Below are 17,158 nucleotides of genomic sequence, written 5' to 3'. Positions count from 1 at the left end.
CCTGAAGTGACCAGGTCTCTCCCCTACTCAATAAACTCTGATAGCTCCCTATTAACCCTAACCCTAAGATCAAATACAAAGTTATCTCCATGCCTTTGCATTAGTGCCTGCCATCCCCATTCCTAGACTGTTCCCCTTCTTACCTCTGGCTCTTAGGATCCCATTCTTTTTTTAAAAAAAATTCAGCTCAAGAGCCACATTCTGCATGAAGACCAGGGCTTCTAAATCATTTTTTTTTAAGTGTCATGGGTCCTGTTGGCAGGCTAGTGAGTTCTTTGGCATATTCCTATTTGCCATATATGGTGTGTACCTAGTTGTTAGCTTATTGTCTCCTCTACTAGAATATGAACTCCTTGAGGGGAGAAAATGCTTTTGCCTTTATATGTATCTTCAACGCTTAGCCCAGTGCCTGACACACAGTGGGTATTTTAATAAATGTTTATTAATTGAATTTCTTCTCAGAAAATGCTTTTAAATGCATAGAATAAGATATATAGGAATATAAAGGAAACCAATAATGAAAAGTTGTTAAAATATGTATTAAAAAACAGGTTATAGACCCCAGGTCCACACTACTAGTATGTACTAGTGCTTTCTCCATACAGAATTATCTTGCATTTTGGGAGGGTATATACGTTGTATATACCTATAGATGTATATTTTGTCTCCTCTGATAGAATATATGGGCAATTTTATTTTGTCTCTTCTCTGGTACCTAGTACAGAGTTTGATATGATACATGCTCATGATGTAATTGTTGCTAGATAGTTGAATTTTAATGGTGATCTTTTGAAGGCCCAAGAAGTACGTTTTTGAGTAAAGCTGAAATATATCGCACCTGCTCAATACTAGAGCCATTGGAAACCATGACCATATCCTACTCTAACAATGGAGGCCTGTACTTTGTGACCTCTGAAAGCAGTGACTGAGTAGGTTCTCTGGAGAAATCATGGTGCGCCAATTGCTCCTATCTTGAAAAATTGTTTTAAAAAGATAGTAGTAATACATCCAGGACTGTTCATATTTCTTTTGAAACTGTTGTAGTCCTTACATCACTACTTGATTTGACAAAAGAGATAGATATATTCAGAGGTGGGAGTTTTTCAGGACTGAAGAAATCAGCTAAAAAGATTAAAAACAGAAATACATCACAGAGAGACATAAGTGTTTTTTAGCTTCTTCTCCCTCTGGATAGTTTGAGGGATTGAGTAGCAACTCCCTTATGAGATCTTAATTAATTGTTTAAATACTTTTCTGTATATATCATCAATATCATGGTATAGATGCTTGTCCAACATATCACTGATGCTTTGAAGACTATATCAGTAGACAGAAAGGTACCTATGGATGTGGAAAATTATAGCCATCTGCTGCTCTCAAGAAGGTCAATATAGTACAAAAAATACTGGATTTTGAGGGCAGAACCAAGATGGCTGAGTAAAAGCAGGGATTTCCCTGAGCTCTGTCCCAAAGCCCTCCAAATACCTGTAAAAAATTACTCTAAATAAATTCTAGAGCTACAAAACCCATAAAATGACAGAGTGGAACAAATCCTCAGTCCAAGACAACCTGGAGGGTTGGGAATGGAACACAGTCTGGCATGGGCCGCACCAGCAGAGATGGACCAGAACAGGCTTCAGGGGACTGAATCATGGGCAGCTGGAGCTGTTTCCAGACTTCTCAACCCACAAACTCTAAAAAGATCAGTGGGGAAACTCTGTGGGACCTGGGGGAAAGAAGAGGGTGCAGTCTGACTGGGTTGGCCCCAACCCCAGAACAGTGGGGGTGGAGGTGATGGTAGCCTGTGGGGGTAACATCAGTGGCAGCAATGGCAGCAGCAATGACAGAGGCTGCTTCCAGAGCTCTGGGTCCACAGATGGTGGGAGATTGAGGGGCTGATACAAAATCCCTGAAGCCTGTGGCAGCACACCAATGCCCACACTCATCCCACCTCCACTGGAAACAGAGTCCTATGTTGACAAAGAGCTAGAAAGTCAAGTATTTGGCTGGGAAGATGAGTAAACATCACAAAAGAACTTAGACTATAGAATCTTACTTTGGTGACAAAGAAGATCAAAACATACAACCAGAAGAAGACAACAAAGCTCCTACATCAAAAGTCTCCAAGAAAAATATGAATTGGTCTTAGGCCATGGAAGAACTCAAAAAGGATTTTGAAAATTAAGTAAGACAAGTAGAGCAAAAATTGGGAAGAGATATGAGAGTGATGCAAGAAAATCACAAAAATCAAGACAACTGCTTGCTAAAGGAGACCCAAAAAATACCAAAGAAAATAACACCTTAAAAATAGACTAAACTCAGAGAGGCCTGGATGGACTTATATGACCTGATGCTGAGTGAAAGGAGCAGAACCAGGAGAACTTTGTGCACAGCAACGACCACAGTGTGCGAGAGTTTTTTCTGGTAGACTTGGAATTTTGTAATAACGCAAAAACTTCTTATAAAAAAAAAATCCCAAAGGTGGTTCTCAAGGCAAAATGCCTTACACACTCAGAGAAAGAAATATGGAAGTCATTCACAAAATGTAGCAGATCATGTTTGTGTATGTGTATGTGTTTGTGTATCATGTTTTGATTTGTTATATGATTTCTTTCATTTATTTTAGTCTGACTACATAGCATGACTATAGTGAAAATATATTCAATAGGAAAGTATATGTAGAACCTATACAGAATTGTATGCAGTCATGGGGAGGGAGGGGGGTAGTGGGGGGTAGGTGTGGGGGGGATAAAATCTCAATTGTATGGCAGTGATTGTTAAACATTGAAAAATAATAATAAAAAAATAAAAATAAAAAAAAATAAAAATAGACTAAACTAAATGGCAAAAGAAGTCCAAAAAGCTAATGAGGAGAAGAATGCCTTAAAAAGCAGAATTGGCTTTTTAAGGAGAAGGCTTTTTATTGGCTTTTTAAAGGAGAAGGAGGTCCAAAAGCTCACAAAAGAAAATAATTCCTTCAAAATTAGAATGGAGCAAATAGAAACTAACAAATTTATAAAAAATCAAGAAATTATAAAGCAGAACCAAAAGAATGAAAAGGTAGAAGACAACGTGAAATATCTCACTGGCAAAACCACTGACCTGGAAAATGGATCCAGGAGAGACAATTTAAAAATTATTGGACTACCTGAAAGCCATGATAAAAAAAAAGAGCCTAGATATCATCTTTCAAGAAATTATCAAGGAAAACTGCTCTGTTATTCTAGAACCAAAGGGTAAAATAGAAATTGAAAGACCCCATCGATTACTTCTGGAAAGGGATCCTAAAAGGAAAACTTCTAGGAACACTGTAGCCAAATTCCAGAGTTCCCAGGTCAAGAAGAAAATATTACAAACAGCCAGAAAGAAACAATTCAAGTATTGTGGAAAAACAATCAAACTAACACAAGATTTAGCAGCTTCTACGTTAAGGGATCAGAGAGCTTAGAATATGATATTCCAGAATTCAGAGGAGCTAGCGTTAAACCAAAAATCACCTACCCAGCAAAACTGAGTATAATCCTTTAGGGGAAAAAATGGATATTCAATGAAATAGAGGTCTTTCAAGCGTTCTTGATGGAAAGACCAGAGATGAATAGAAAATTTGACTATCAAATACAAGAATCAAGAGAAGCTTGAAAAGATAAACAGGAAAGAGAAATCACAAGACTTATTAAAGTTGAACTATTTACATTCTGACATAGTAAGATGATATTTGTAACTCATGAGTCCTTTCTCAGTATTAGAGTAGTTGGAGGAGAGAGATAGATAGATAGATAGATAGATAGATAGATAGATAGATAGATAGATAGATAGATAGATAGATGATAGATAGATAGATGATAGAGAGAGAGACCGAGACAGAGACAGAGATAGTAGAGAGATATAGGGCACAAGATGAGTTGAATATGAAGGGGTAATATCTAAAAAATAAAATTAAGGGGTGAGCAAGGAATATATTGGGAGGGGAAAGGAGAGACAGAATGGGCTAAATTATCTCACATAAAAGAGGAAAAAAAGATTTCACAATGAGCGTGAATGAGTGAACCTTACTCTCATTGAATTTGACTTAAGGAGGGAATAACATACACACTCAATTGAGTATCTTACCCTACAGACAAGTAAGGGGGATGGAAATAAGAGGAGGAGATGGTAGAAAGGAGGGGAGATTTGGGGAGAGGGTAGTCAGAAGCAAACACTTTTGAAAAGAGACAGGGTCAAAGGAGAAAATAGAATAGTTAGGGGCTGGGATAGGATGGAGAGAAATAAAGTTAGTCTTTCACAGCATGACTACTACAGAGGTGTTCTGCATGACTACACATGTAAGAAATACAGGCAGTGGGATATAGAAATCTATCTTACCCTTCACGAAAGTAAAAAGGAAGGAGATAAGGAGGGAGGAATGATGAAGTGGAGGGCAGACTTGAGGAAGGGGTAATGAGAATGCATGCTATCTCAGGATGGATAGAGGGGAAAGATAGGGAGAAAATTTGTAACTCAAAATCTTGTGGAAATGAATGTTGAGTCATAGAAGAGTGGTGCTCTGCTTCAGTGAAGGGGCTACCAATGCTGACAAAAACATATTAAATACAGATGACTTCAATCATAGATGAAATTTCATTGAGTTTGGTGGGAATAGCAGAGCAATTCAGAGAACTGTCTCTTTAAAAAGCAATAGAAAATTTTTTCTGGGTTGTAGTTGTTGAAAATTTTACAAATTAAAAAATATATTCTGACTTGGGCTAGGAAAAGTGATGACTAGCATCTGAGAATAGCCATAGATGCCTCTCTCAGATGATATTACCCAGCCAGGTTGTTTCTGTGCCAGGTGATGGTCAGTCTTTAATGTAACACAAAGTTGTGTTAATTTTGTCCAAAAAACAACATCTGTTCCTCAGTAACTACTTAGGATTTGCATCGGTCACCATGTAGTTATGGTCAACATGATATTCAAAGGTCAAAGTGGGGTCTAATTACACGCCTCATTGCATAGAGACGATAGCCACTGAAGCTTGAATGTAATCACTCAGGCCAAACAAGCCTCATTTATAATTTTAATTATCAGTGAATCAGACAACTCTATCAACTACCAATTATTTGGTTGTTGCTGAAAATAACTGTCTTGTCTTGTTAGTCTTTAGAATAACCCTTAGAGATGTCAAAATATTCAACTCAATATACATGTGTTAATATTCATTGAGCAAAATTAGAGTTCTTTAAAGGAAACCTGGGTTTTTAACTTGTTTTTAAATGATTCCTCATTCCCCCCAATACAGAGGTAGTTTTGCAGCAAGAAGCAGACATCCTGAGGGGCCATAGTCACTGCTAGGAGAGAAGCCTGAGATAAAAGGGAGATTTTTTTTGCAGGTTCCACTTCAAATGAATCACTCATTTTCAAAGGGTATGCAGCAGGCATGATCAGGGCTGGTTGGCCTGTTAGAATTCTGCTGAAGATCAGTTGGGTAGTTTTCTAGAAAAAAAAATTAGGTTTGATGTAAGGAAAAACTTCCTCACGCTTAGAGGAGGCCAAAAGTTGAATGGAATACTTTTAAAGTTAGTTGACTTCCTTTTTGATAAAGTTTTCTGACCTGACCCTGGAGGACCACTTGTCAGGGGAGCTGTAGAGGGAATTCTTCATCTGTTACTCAGTGGCGTCTGAGGGTCCTGAGAGTCTTTGGACAAAGAGGAATGTACAAGCACACATGCTCACAAATATTCAACAAAGCCTTTAGCTTTTTGACTTTCAAAGTTTCTGCTGGAGTGAAAATAATGTTTTGCATGTAGATTAGAGCCACAAGAAAATAAAACAACCAAAATCTTGAATCTCCTATTATGCAATTTAATTCAGTTGAATATATGGTGGGTATGGAGATAAATCATGCCCATCCAACTCCCTTGTCCATCGGCAAACCTGGGGCCCATTCACAAGAGGTTATGTACTTTTGGCTATAAAAAAAGTACCTGGAGACCATGACAAGAGGCCAAGAGGACCAGCTGTAAACAAGCCCTGAAGAAAGGTCTACACATTCACCCTGTACCTAACAAGGAACCAAGTACACAAAGGTCCCAGAGCCAGAGGCAGAAAGAGACCCTGAAGGAAGGAAAAAACAAACCCATAGACCTTATCCTTGGAAGTACTAGCAAGAATACCACTTCTAGGTCTGTATCCCAAAGAGATCATAAAAATGTACAAAATGCATATGTATAAAAATATTTATAGCAGCTCTTTTTATGGTGGAAAAGAATTGGAAATGGAGGGTATGCCCATCAATTGAGGAATGGCTGAACAAGTTGTGGTATATGAATGTAATGGAATACTGTTGTACTATAAGAAATGATGAGCAGGCAGACTTCAGAAAAACCTGAAAAGACATACATGAACTGATGCTGAATGAAGTGAGCAGAACTGGGAGAACATTGTACACAGTAACAGCTACATTGTGCAATGACCCACTTTGATAGGCTTGGCTCTTCTCCGCAATGCAATAGTCTAAGACAGTTCTAAAAGACTCGTGAAAGAAAATGCTATCCACATCCAGAGAAAGAGCTATGGCGTCTGAATGCAGATAGAAGCATTCTCTTTTTTATTGTTGTTTTTTTCTTTCTCATGGTTTTCCCTTTTGTACTGTTTCTTCTTTCACAACATGATTAATGTGGAAATATGTTTAATATGATTGTATATGTAGAGCCCATATAAGATTGCCTGCCATCTTGGGGTTGGGGGAGAGGAAGGAGAAAATAGAGAGGAGAGGGATAGAGGGAGAAAAAAACTTTGGAACTCAAAATCTTATAAATGTGAATGTTGAAAACTAGCTTTACATGTAATTGGAAAAAAATCAAATACTATAAAGTCAAAAAAAGAAGCAAAAGCTAAAGGAATGAGCAGAAAGAAAAAAAAAAGAATGGTCTAGTAGGGAAACTCAACAAAGCCATCATGTGGAGGAGCAACCTTGGCCTAGTCTGTCTCCATGTGAGTTACATGGACTGTACAGGTCCCAAGGGAAAGTGGGATTCATTTGAAGGGAAACGTTGTTTAGGGATTTCTGAAAAGGGGAGAAATTTTTCAAGCTGGTTAAAGAACTTAGGTACAAATCCATGCTACATTTTTTCCTAAGTTAAATAAAATCTGCCCTATATTCCATAATTGGCTTTCTTGAGTGCTTTCCAAAGGAGCATAATGCCCTTTTCTGGTAGAGAAAAATATTAACAATATGGATAGAACTTCCCTGACCAAGGGCATGAACCAGAGAGATTTTGAATAATATTATACTTAGGTTTGGATCTGGGATCAGGGCCTAAATTATACAGGCCTTATATCATTTGAGAATATGAAATATGGTTCCCATTCTTAAAGAACTTAACTCACTGACTTTATAATAAATGGGGGGGCCTCATGAGATTTCCAACAAGTGTAAAGGCAACAATTGAATAGGATCAAATTTGAAGAGTTACACTCTCAAGGCAGCATGTGTGTGATAGAAAGAGAGTACTGGACCTATAGTCAGATTATTACTTGGATGTTCCACTTGGGCAAGTTCTTTGACCATTTTGGGTTTCAGTTCCCTCATATATTCAATGGGAATAATAATTTCAATTCAACAAGAAATTATTAAGTGCCTGCTATGTGCCAAATACTATTCTTTCTTTCTTTTTCTTTCTTCTTTCTTCCTTTCATTCTTTCTTCCTTCCTTCCTCTCTTTCTTTCTCCCTCTTTCTTTCTCTCTTTCTCTCATACCAAGATCTTGCCACCTTCTTTTCCATTTGCTTTCCATCCCCAGTGGTGGAAAGTTCTTCACTCCTTTGTCTATCCGCAATGGACATTCCCATTTTCTTGGCTGTTTGGCCTCTCTTGGGTTGGTTTTGTCACTTCATTTCTAGTCTGTGATCATGCTTTTATCATCTTCCATTCTCCAGTAAGCTTTTCAATTTCCTTAATTATCAAAACTCAAAGCAGTGTTCATTTTTATTCCCACAATCCTTATTGCTAATTGGCATACACAGAGTTTTAGATGACTAGCCATCTTTTTTTGCCTTTTATTTGTGCCATTAACGCTTAATAGCATTTTCCTTAGGAGACATCACATATCCATTTTCCTTGATCTTAAATTAAGGTCTTAGCTCAATTATCCTCAAATCATAGGTCATATTTAAGTCAAAGATGTAGACTTGGAAGGAACATCAGAGACCATTTAGTTCAACTTCGTCATTTTAAAGATGAGGAAACTGAGGCCTAGTGAACCCAAGGTCACATAGATATGCATTAGAGGCTGGTGTTGAACCTGTGTTCTGTGACTTGGAAATAAATGTTCTTTCCAGTATAGGATCAAGTGGACTTAGGATTTTGAACTAGAAGAGACATTATATGTCTCCCCCAACCCTCTCATTTTACAGAGAAAGAAAAGCCAGGACTCAAAGAAAAACCATTTTCCTAATGACTTTTTGTGGCAGGGCTGGTTTTAATGTAGGTCCTTTGACTTGTAATTGAATGTCTTTTCCATTACCCCAACTATTACCAATCAACCAACCAACCAACTAACAAAAACATCTTTAAAAAAAATCCTACACTCTACTACAGCCTTGTCTCACTTGCTTGGTGTTGCTTCAGGACTCCCATCAACCACTTGAGCAATTTTGAATCTGCATTCCAGAACTCCAGAAAATTGAATTGACAATTTCTCTGATTAATACTTCCCTGTGCATTTTTTTCATTTTGGGTTCTCATATTTCCATTGCAAGGCAGCAGGTTGTGACACAATTAAGTTCTACACCTGGAGCATGAGGATCTCAGGGCCAGTTGTGTCATTTTATCCTTTGGAAGCAGAGTCTCCACATGCTCATCTGCAAAATGGGAATAGTAATATTTGTACTACTTACCTTACAAAATTGCTTCAAGGACTAAATGCAATGCTGCTGCTACTGCTATTGGTGTTAACAATAATAACATTGATCAGTCAATAAGCACGGATTAACAATATCCACAATAACTATGATTATATAATGAATATATTATTACACAATTATGTATCCTATAATACATAATTCAAATAATAATATTAATAATAATCAATAAGTATTTATTAGCAGTTGCTATGACCAAGAACTGGGCTAACTGCTGGGTGCGGATGTTGCTAACTCACATTTATAAAGTTTTTTTCTCTAAGCTTTGCAAACCACCTTTCTCAAAACAATCCTTTGAGGTGGGTAGTTTAAATATGATTATGCCCATTCTACATGTGAGAAAACTGATTGTCCAAGAAATTGAGCCCCAGATCAAATAGTAAGTCTTTGAGCTAGGATTACAACCCTGCTCTCCTTGCTCCAAGCCTTATGTTTGTCCAAATGCATAACCATAAAGCACACAAAACACGCGGTGTTGGCATTATCTCATTTGCATCTTCATTTTGTATATCCTTTCTTCTCACTAGGGGAAACTGACCTATACATAGTTTCCTTCTATGTTAAAGAAAATCCATGAACAATTATCAAGTTGAATCTGAGGATAGTGAGCTGCTTACTTGGATATTTAAGAGAACTTTGAATGTGGCCTGCATCTGTCGTTTTTCATTTTTCAATTTCTTTTCCTTGGCTCAGGTGGTTGGCTCTTTCAAGGGGGCTGAGAGTTCTTTGTTTCTTTCTTTTTTTTCCATCTAGAATATCTCCTGCTTCATTTTCTCATAATTGGACTCTAAGAACCAGAGTTCCCTCAAGTTCTCTCCACATATCTCCCTTTCATTGAGAAAGAGGAGCCCTCCATCCTCAATGTCCTTCACCCATTCTGCTCCCATCAAAGCACTAATTCAGTCAACAAGAATTTTATCATTCAGGTGAGTTTTGATTCTCTACTTCTCAATGGCTAAACATACCATTAAGTGCAAAGGATGTCAACTTTGATCAAAAACACTTCTGGTGCTTAGGACAAAAATGAAGCCCATTCCTTGATAACTGTATTGTCTGTCTGCTGGGGAGGTAGGAATATCAGTCTAGCAGGCAGGAGGGAGTACAGGAAAAAATAATCTAACTCCAAGTGTATTATCTCCAAGTGCCCATTTTTATTTAATTAGGGCCAAAGCAGGATGAATAGTAATAGGTCAATAATAATGACTTATGGCTTATGACTTCCTTTATATGGCACATTTACAATAAATGGTAATTTACCCTTAAAGAGAGACATATTAATTTTTCTTTTGTTGCCAGAGAAATTAGCATCACTCATGTTCAGAAAGAACAGGATTTCCATTCCTACCTTTAAGATTCACTTTCAGTTATTCAGCTAGGAATATTCTAGGCAAATCCTCATCTTTCCCCCTCTTTTCTCCCTGGGCTCATTTAGCAAACACAGGAAGGATTAGACTATCACCATTCATGGTATCATTCCAACAGGATGCTGATGGATTGTAGAGTTTCTCGGTGGGGTTGTTTGGAAAACATTCCATTTTCTAGTCATTAGACTTACTAAATGGGCTGTCTTGAAACCATATGTGTATGAAAAGATGTGTATGTGTATATTTGGGGGGGGGGGTAGCACATAGGTCCTGCCTGAGGATGGGATACTTTAACCCTGGAATACCATAGGACAAAAGCAAATCTTCACTATGACACCAGTAAGCTAGCCCACCCATGTTTATATACTACGACCCAGGCATCTTGTGACTATCACCTGGGTATTTTAGTCCCCTCTGTGGTGTCTGGTCACCTTCCAAATCCAAGATGCTCTAAGCATTTTTTCCCTATCCCCCACCTTTTGCCACCTGAATAAATGTAGAATTGGTCAAACTTCTATACAATCTCTGTACTATGTGAAACATCCTTAGGCTGAAGGAAATTCAGTCTTGTGTGGCAAGTGACAAAAATCACCTTTCTTAACATATAAACCAGCTCTCATCAGGAAAGACAAAGTCAATCGTTCAGCAACATTACTAGGTGCCAGACGCTGTGCTAAGCTCTGGAGATACACAGAAAGTCAAAAGAATGATCCCTCTCACTGAGGATCCCACATTCTAATGGAGGAGTAGCTATACACATAAAAAATACGAACAGTGTCAATGTAAAATCAAAATTAATCTCAGAGGGAAGGCACTAGGAGGTGGGGAAAACAGGAAAGTACTCCTTGTAGAAGGTGGGATTTGAGCTGAGTTTTTAAGGAAGGCAGTGAAGCTAGGAGGCAGAGGCAGGGAGTGAGAGTCCACCAGGTATTGGGGACAGCCAGTGAAAAGGCATGAATTTGGAGAATGGAGGGTCACATGTGAGGGTTAGCAAATGGGCCAGTGTTGATGGACTGTATATATGAAGGGGTACAAAGTAGAAAAAGACTGGAGAGATAAGAACCAAATATCCACCTAAATCTAATTTTAGAAGTTTCCTTTCTTCTAATCAAGCCTAGCCTCTTCCTGCTGACAAAGATATTAGAATAAATCTGTTCCACCTCAGGAAGATGCCAGCTAGAATTATGATATCAATATGAAGTAAGCCTTGAGAGTTCTGTAAGATTTAAAAATCTGCATGCTGTTGCGGGTGTCTATAAATTGACTTGTAGCCTTCAGTAAGGAGAAGTTGGTCCCACAAGACCAACTCCAGCCAGATTCAGCATTACCCAGATTGGTTATTTCACTTGCTTCAGGTCTATGCTAGTATATTCAAGACTAATGTGCAGAGAATGAAGATTGTGTTATCCAAACTCACTAATTTCCCCCATGCTCTTTGCAAATAGATTGCTTTAAGAGTACTATGCTTTAGGAGATGTGAGGATGATATAAATCTGAGATAGTGGAAAGGTAAATCTTACCTGATTTGATTTAGCAGCAATCTGGACCATATGGTAACATGGAGTTGAAAGATATTGAAATATACAATTACAGCTGGAGATAATACATAGAAATATAAATAAATCAGATATACTTATGTGCTTAATAGCATCATTTAAAAAACAGAAATCGCTGCAAAGCTTGAATAGAGAATTTAGAAGGAATATAGTTGGTTGGGTTTTTTTTGGGGGGGGGGGGAATTTGACTATATTACAACTACTAACAGTGCCAAAAAGAATTTTGGCCTTGACTGGAGCTTAATGTCAGCTTGAATAACTCAAGAAGATGAAATCAGTGAATGATTATGATGTTAATTCTGTGGTGGCCTCAGTTTCCTCATTTGCAAAATAAGGAAAGTGAACTAGGTGACTTCTAAAGTCTATTCAAACTAAGTCTATGATCCTATGATCTTTTCAAAAATGTCGTTACAGGAATGTACTTGCCTCATTGTATTTTGTCCTCTAATAATTTGTACCTGTTTTTACCTCTTTTACCTACTGTATGTTCTGGGCAGCTAGGTAGCACAGTGGATAAAGCACCAGGCTTAGAATGAAGAAAACTCATCTTCCTGAGTTCAAGTCCAGTTTCAGACAGTTACCAGCTACATGACCCTGGGCAAATCACTTTAACTAAGTTTCCTTATTCACAAAATGTGCTGGAGAAGAAAATGGCAAACCACTCTAGGATCTTTGCCAAGAAAACCTCAAATGGGAAAAAACTGAAGAACAATGCTTTGTGAGAGAAGAAGCCATAAGTTGTTTTCATTCAAGGAATATTTCTTAAGTATCTTTGTTTAAAAGGAAGTACTTTGCTAGGTACTATAGAATCAAAGAAAAAACAAAATGATAATTATCATCACTTGTACTTACATAACACCTACTGTGTGCAAAGCGCTTTATAGTTATTTCCTTATTTTATCAACAATCCTGCAGTGTAGGTGCCATTATTGCTTCCATTTCACAGATAAGAATACGGTGGCAAACAAAGGTGAAGTGACTTACCTAGGATCACATGGCTAGTAAGTTTCTAAAGTCAAATTTGTACTCAGATCTTTTAGACTCCAAGTTCAGAGATCTTCTTATTGCACCACCTTAAATATGTGTGTATGTACATATAGACCTTCTTAAAGACCTCACGTTCTCCAAGAGAATATAACACTCAGATAATTAAGTGCAAGATACTCTGAGGAGGCTAGGGTTGTCAGGGAAGGCTTCTTCTAGGAGGAGCCACCTGAGGTAGCCTTGAAGGAAACACGGGATCCTAAGAGACTGATAAAAGAATGGAAGCTTCTTGTGAGTGGAGATTGCTTTATCCTTATAGACGTTTCTCAGCGCATGAAACATAGTAGGCACTTACATACTTGTGGCTAACTGACCAAAGTGAATTCCACAAAGAAAGGACAGACTGAAGATTACAGAGCAGAGAGGCATGCCAAGCCTTCATACCCGACATTTCAATCAGTTGAGTGACGATCTTTTTTCCCCTGAGAATTTCAAACAGCACAATACCCTCAAAAGATGAATGATCTCAAACTTTCAATGAGATTTTTAAAAATATTCATCTTGGCATCTTTCATACTTCCTGGAACATAGTAGGTGCTTAGTAATGAATGAATAAACTGTAGGGTAGAGGAACAAGATGCCAATTCTGGGTTCCATAGCTTGTGGGAGGACTAGATTCAGAACTAGAAAAAACCTCAGGAGTCATGTATTTCAACCCTCTCCATTTCATAGACGACAAAACTGAGGCCCAGACAGGTTAACTAAGCTGGCCAAAGCCACACAGTAAGACATGGGGCTAGGTTTGAACTGAGGTCTTTTGATTGGCAAGAAAAAGATTTTGTCAGTTGTACTAGAGCCCCAGCCTCCCAGGTCTGGACTTTTTCTCTCATACCATAAGAAAGTGAGAGGTAGGACCAGTCCACCATTGCCAAGCAATTAAAATGATTTGCCAGAAAATGATAGGGAAACAAAAGAAAAGAATTTGGTGATGTCCACTCCTCTATGCAAAGTAATTTCAATGAGGGCTGAGAGACGATAAGGGAGGAGTCTTTAAGGAAGCTGGCCATCTTTGTCTCTGAAATGATTTCTGATGCCTTATTTTTTTTTTCCTGTGCTTCCTATGTGGGAACCTAAAAATAATGTTTGTTTTGGCCAAGAAAATTTTTTTTCCCTTATAATACTCCACACCTGGTGTTTCTTTGGATGTAAAAATTTATTTTATAAAATCTAATTTTTTCCACATTACACGTGATACAATTTACTTTTCTTCAATTTGTTCTCTATGTACAGGCCAGAAGCAACCAGCTGGGAAAGGGGGTATTTAGAAATATGCTCACCTCAATGGCATTTCCTCTCCTAAGTAGCTCATGATGGATGGGACAGGATCCCTGGAGGTCAGGCTCTGCTAACCATGTCCTCCCCCCCACCCCCAACACTGCCCTGCTCTCCTTGTAGCCACCACAGAGGCCATTCAAGAGGTTAACATCCCTCACCTCAGGCACACTTCACCAAGCATCTAAGATGCTTGTTTGTCACAGTTTCCTGGTGATTTAAGCTCTCAGGAAGGAGTTATTTGGGGTTTGAGGTCCTTGATGCCCTGTGTCTGAGTGATCAAAACAGAAGGAGAGCTGCTGGCCCATGAGAACATGCCTGCTGTTCTTCAGAGAGGCATGCCACACTCATGCTTGGGACTGGGCCCAAGAGGGCAGGAACACAGCTCAGTTTCGTGGCCTCCTCCCTCAGCAGAGACACTGAGATGACCTAGGGCTTTAACTTCAAAGGCCCACCTGCCCCTAAAAGGCTCCCAGTCTCATGGTTTTCTTTGGAATCTGGTTTTGGAGTGCCAGGAAATCCAACTGGCATTGGCCAGCTGGGGAACAACCCCCCCCATGACCTCTTTCTAATGCACTTTTCTAAAATACTCTTTGGAAACAGAGTAATGTGACTGATCACCTGCTGAGAGCTTGACCATGCAGCCAAAAGTCAAGGACGCATCAGGTTGCGCTGTTTATAGGCCGCCTTCTGTAGTGAATGGTGTCCAAGGTCATCAGCAAGGAGTTTAGTTTGGTGTCTGATTGGGAAACCAAGAGACAAATGATTTTCCAAGGGGAGAAGAGGGTCTATCTTTCAAACAATATATACAAACATCTGCATATCAATTAATGCAATGAACATTTATTGAACACTAGTTCTTTATCTGGCATTGTCCTGCATGCTCAAGAATCCAGGATGTATGAAACAGTCTCTGCCTTTACATTCTATTGGAAATCCTATCTTAGCCCAAATCCCTAACATTTAATGCTCTTCTTTCATCTTTTAAGCAACTATGTACAAAATACTATGTCCAAAATGGAAAACCCAGAGATAAAAGTGGCACAATCCCCGCCCACAACTAGCTCACAATCCAACTGGCACTAGAGAAAAAGGACATGTACAAAGATGAATAGGATGCAAAATAAGTATATGATTAGGAAACAAAATCTAGATTTGAAGGCAGTAGACCTTGTCTTATAGCCCTTATGTGCCTAGTAAGCTTGGACAAATCATTTCATCTCATTAGGTTTTGTCGTCAACTGGAAAATAAGGGGTTTGGATGAACTAAATATCCTTTAAGGTCACTTCTGCTTCAAAATCTATAATCTCATCGTGCTATAAAACCCAGTCTTGGGATGACCCACAGTTGTTAGAGGCAATGGAGTTTTATCCTGAGGCAAACAACGGGTGAGAGTTCCTTTGAATATCTAATCATAAATAGTTCAAATTAGGCAAAAGTGAGGGATTGGTCAACCTATCAAGAGCTGCGGTCATAGATATTCATCAGTTACTATAGTTGCTTTAGCTAATCTCCCTCTTTACTCTTGGGGAAGAGGCTCAGTTCAGCACATGTTAGTAGAGTTTTACAAAATGCTTTTTGAACAAAAGCCCTACAAGGTCAGTTTTGCAAGCATTATCCTCCCTGTTTTCTAGTCATAGGATTACAGGGTAGGATTACGGGACATAGTAGATGGGGAGTTTCCCTCAAAGCCAGGAAGACCTGGGCGAAAGTCCTGTTATTGTTAAATAACAATTGTGTGACACTAGGCAAGTCACTTAACTGGTCTTCTCAGGGGTCAAGGAAACTCTCTAAGACTCTAAGTTTCAGAGAAGTTACGATACCTGCATGGGAGGGAGGGGGTGGAGAAGAGAAGAGAGAAAGAAGAGAGAAGAAAAAGAGAGAGGAGGAGGAAGGGAAAGAGAGAGCATTTTTTAAGCATGTACAACATGTTGCTTTGTTGTTCAGTCATCTTTAGTCATGTCCAACTTGACCTCATTTGGGATTTCCTTGGCAAAGATACTGGAGCAGTTTGCTATTTCCTTCTCCAGCTAATTTTACAGATGAGGAAACTGAGACAAACAGGGTAAAGTGACTTACCCAGGGTCACATAGCTGGTACTTGTCTGAGGCCTGATTTGAACTTAGGAAGATAAATCTTTCTGATGCCTGACCCAGGTCTCTGTGTACTATGATGCCACCCAGCTGCCCTGTACTATGTGTACTGTGCTAAAATACATCTGAGCATACATCTACAGGAGGCACATTCTCTGCCTTCAGGGAGCTTTCAATATAATGGGGGAAGACAACATAAAGAGGGGAGTCAGGAAGCAGTGAGAGGGAGGTACACACTTGGGAGTATGACCAGGAGGAGATGTGGTGTCCTGGACCTGGCCAAGAGAAAGTCAAAGAAACCAGCATGGTTCAAGGGGCAGAGGTGAGGAAGAGGTATAGACACTGGTCCAAGAAGACACTTGAGAATGGTTTTCATATGAGAGTTCCCATACCAGCGAAATCACAGATCCATTTCTTCTCTCTGGGATTAGAGGATGGGAAATGGAAGGAATACTAGATGTCACACTGTGTGCCCCCTTTATTTTACAAATGGAGAAGCTGTGTCTCAGTGAGATTAAGGCTTGTCTGAGATTGCAAAACTGGTACATGTTGGAATTAGGGCTCACATCAAATGTTGACTCCAAATCAACCAGTCCAGCAGTGCTGACCTGGCTATAACTAGAGTGTCAAAAGCCAAATGTTACCTCTGAAGTAGATTCAAGACATTCAGTGAAATCAATCTCGCTGCCTCCATGCCCATGTACAATGGAAAGAACACCAGATTTGTAGTCAAAGGACCTGGGTTCCAATCCTGGCTTTGCCTTTTACTACCTAACTCAAGTCACTTAAAACCTTTCTGAGTAATGGTTTCTCCATCTGTAAAACAAAGCATTTGGCCTTGACAGTTCCTGTCAATAGTCTCTTTCAATTTTAAATCTATGATCTTTTAATATTTTAATTCCTGAATATGGGTAGCTCAACTTCATTCTA

Source organism: Notamacropus eugenii, chromosome 6 (genome assembly GCF_028372415.1).
Source record: "Notamacropus eugenii isolate mMacEug1 chromosome 6, mMacEug1.pri_v2, whole genome shotgun sequence".
Taxonomy (NCBI): domain Eukaryota; kingdom Metazoa; phylum Chordata; class Mammalia; order Diprotodontia; family Macropodidae; genus Notamacropus; species Notamacropus eugenii.
This window is presented reverse-complemented; position numbering follows the sequence as displayed.